Raw genomic sequence first — 3895 nt, 5'->3', positions numbered from 1 at the left:
TTCCGGCAGGGGCGGGACAGTGCGTCACCTCCAGGGAGGACCTGGCCTGGCGCTCCCCTGGACGCTCCACAGCACAGGTAGAGGCTCCCAGTAAACACCCCGTGACCCGCGGGGCCTGAGGACACATCGCCAGAGTCAATGACGGCATCAGCAGAGCACCACCCGCCAGCTGTCGCTATGCACCAAGCCTTGCACCGCCCCCATGAGTAGGATGACAAACGCAGAGCAAGTGCGCGTGTCAGCCCTGGGCGGTAGGGCCTGGCATCCCCACCTGCACACACACAGGTGCTGTAGGTTCCGTATTGCTTTTAGCCATAGGCCACCCTGCAGTGAAGTCTGTGGAGACCACGTTACTCACCAGTTGACCTCGTCAACAGAAGGTCTCTCCACCCAGCAAGTGCCAACAAAAGTCCCCAGTCTGGGGTGCAGTACAAGGGGAGACTTTATTCAGGTGAACAGTTTGCCAACTGAGGAGGCACAGCCGCTGAAGGAAACCAAAGATGTGCTCCTCCAGACCAAGGCGACAGCCCTTATCTAAAGTTCCTGCCCAGCCCCTGAAAGGTCCACTTTTATGCAAATGAAGAATCCAAATTTGCTCAATTTGATTGGTTCAAATATCAGAATCATGTGTTCTCATTGGTTGTTATGGATACACTCTGATTGGTTGGTAAAAATGCAAACGATGATGTAGCTGTGCAGCTCCCATTTGACAGGAATACAATTCGAGGAGTTCTTTATTAGGGTGGGCTCAGATGGCAGGAGTCCAGTGCAGGAGTCTGGTGGGTTCCCTCATATGGAGCATGTGTGAGAGGCCTCTGTTAGCAATGGTTGCAAGACTCCGGAATATCTACAAGGAGTCCTTCTGCAGGTCCACACCCTGGTCTTCTACTTTAGAGACCTGATTAAGGCCATCAGCATGGATTTCTACAATTTTTGCCCAATCATCTCAACCAAACCCCACGAATTACCTACATCCACACCCAAGCTCACCAGTTCCTTCTTTCTTCAGCCTGCGCAGCCCTTCTCTTCCCCAAAGTGACACTCTTCACTGTCTGCTCTCTCCTGTGGCCCCTCCTTGGCATATCGTTAACCCCACCTTTTCTATTGGCTACAATTCCTTGGCACAATGGCTGTTTCAATATTTTCTACCTTAAATTTTCCCTTGACTTTAAAATCTCTTTCTAGTTCTCTCTCTTCTTCCATCATAACTAAACTTGTGAAAGAATCATGAACCAAGAATGGCATTGACACTCCCTGAGTTTTTGTAGGATTCAGTATTCATCTCTTGATTGAATGAACACACATTCTCTTTCTAATCATTGTAGCCTCGAAATTGCTGAATGTGAGGCACACTGTACCTAAGATGATTATTCTGAAATATTCATCTGAACGTGTCACTCCACTGCTTAAAATCTTTCATTGGCTCTTTAGAGCTTTCAAGACAAAGAGTAACATGATATTCAGGCCTCTATGCTTGAATGTCCAGTCACTCCTTTAAAAAATGCTTCAGAGCCCCTGATGGTGCTCACTGATCTCTGCTTTTCCAGTACTGTTTCCTTTAATCTTTCCCTCACCTTTTCCTCACCTGTCCAGCCCCTTTAAAAATAAGTTGAAGAACATGCTTACAGGTGCCCTCCTAGACATTGCATGCACATGCCCAATAAAGGGCTGCAGTCTGTCTCCTGGGTGCATACAGGTTTCTTTCCACTCCCTGCTCTACTCACCCTCGCTCAGCTCTCCCAAGGCCACAGTTTCCCCCTCTACTCAGCTCCATTCAGAAGCTCCTAGTACTTACGTAGGCCCCTAAGTCGGCAATTAAAATTGAACCAGCCTTTTGTTATTACATATTTCTTTGGTTTCAAAAGAACATTGCTATAAATAAATGTATTTTCATAAATCACTGTCCATAGTTATTGTCATAGTTTAAATCCTTAAAAAATAATCAAAGATGTGAACAATTTTTGTCAAGTTGCCTTCCAGAAAGGACATAGGCTTAGATATCCCATTGCCTGGGATCCAAACGCAAAAATGCCACAAAGGGCCACATTCAGGTTTTCATGGACCCTGGATGCTATTACCTTTGTGGGCCTCTTCCTCATAAAATAATGTTAAAAATTATATTTATAACTGCATTGAGATGAAGATGAACATTTTAGTATTACATATGAAACAAGGTTTTCTTCAACCTAAACTTTAACTTCCCATTTTAAAAGAAACAAAAACAGCTTTAATGGGCTCCTAAAAGTACGGTAACAATGATTTGAAGTAACTCTTGATGAAAGTGAAAGAAGGAAGTACCAAAGCAGAACTGCTTTTGAACATCAAAAAGACAAAACATCATGACTACAGAAGAAATACCCAACTTTTATATAAACAGTGAAGACACCAAATTGTTAAGATTTTGCTGACTTTGGCTGACTCATCAATTCCAGTGGAGACTCAGCCAAGAAATCCAGAGAAGGCTGAGACTCAAGAGGGCAGCAATGGAAGAATCAGGAAAGATCACTGAGAGCATGGATGTGTCGTTAGAGACCAAGCTAAGATCATCCACATCCTCGTCTTCCCAACTACTAAGTATGGATATGAAAGTTGAATAGTGAAGAAGGCAGAAAGGGGAAAATGGATTCCTTTTCATATGGTGTTGGAGAGAGCTTTATGAATACCTTGGGTCACCAGGAAGATGAACAAACTGGTCCTAGAAAATCAAGTCTGAAATATCACTGGAGGCAAAAATGATAAAACTGAAGCTGTCCTTCTTTGGACACATCTTGAGAAGGTAGGGTTGTCTGGAAAAGACAACAATGCTGGGAAAAATAGAAGGCAGCAAGATAAGAGGAAGACCAAATATGAGATGGATTGACTCCATGGAAGAAACCATAGGCATGAGTCCAAAGGAGCTGAGTAGGGCTGTTGGGAACAGGACATTGTGGGCATTATTCATAGGTTTGCCAGGAGTCGGAGACAACTCAACAGCACATAACACACAAAAGTATATGCGCCCAAGGCACTGTGCCTACTGTGACAGTTGGATAAGTCAACCCTACTGCTTCCTACAAGCTATGAGAATAGGCCAAATGCTTTACCTTGACTGTGCCTTCCCAGAAAACTAGTATGATGACACCATATGATGTGGTAGTAAAAAGTAAATACTTAGAATCATATGGCACATAATAAATTAGTGTTGCTCTATTGTTGTTATGAATTCCCCTAGCACTCTATGAGAGTATATGATTGTCCTTCACTGTGCCAAGGTTGTCGAACAAACTCAGAAGGAATCTGGAGGCTGTGCTAGAAATAAGTGATGGAGATTTATTCAAGGATCTTGGAGTTTGCAACCTGGAAACAAAGCGAGGCAAAATCCCAGAAGTGTTCCAAAGATGAAAAAGTAGTGAAAATTTCTTACAGCAAAAAGCACTTTGTTGAGAACTGTCAGTCCTGCGTGCATAGCCCTAGGGTTGGTCCAGGACAGTGATCAGTCAGATGGCAAGAGGCAGGGTGATGGGTGCCAGGAGCTCTGGTCAGTCCCTGTGGTCTGAATAATGGATGTGGGGTGGATGTGAATATGAGTCTTCCAGGGGATCAGGTGGCCTATAAAGGTGAGCCTTTCAGGGGGTAGTTAGAGGGCTACCTGGAGGTCCAGGTATGTCCAGGCATTGACATAGGACTGGAAAGTTCAAAAAAGTTTGTTTCCAGGTCAGTTAGAACAAGAATGGTCTCTCCTCATGTCTCAACCTTCCTCCTGTTAGTTGTAGCAGCTTGGTTAAAGTGACTCCATTGTATATACTCCCTGTCTTCATTCCTAACTCAAAGTCATCATGGTACATTTCTTATGGGCAAGTATGGAATCCTGTTGTTGGTTCATTGTCCATTTTCTTACTGGGATATTCACATAAGG

The sequence above is a fragment of the Myotis davidii genome, unplaced genomic scaffold, assembly GCF_000327345.1.
Source record: "Myotis davidii unplaced genomic scaffold, ASM32734v1 scaffold272, whole genome shotgun sequence".
Taxonomy (NCBI): domain Eukaryota; kingdom Metazoa; phylum Chordata; class Mammalia; order Chiroptera; family Vespertilionidae; genus Myotis; species Myotis davidii.
Note: the sequence above shows the minus strand (reverse complement) of the source record.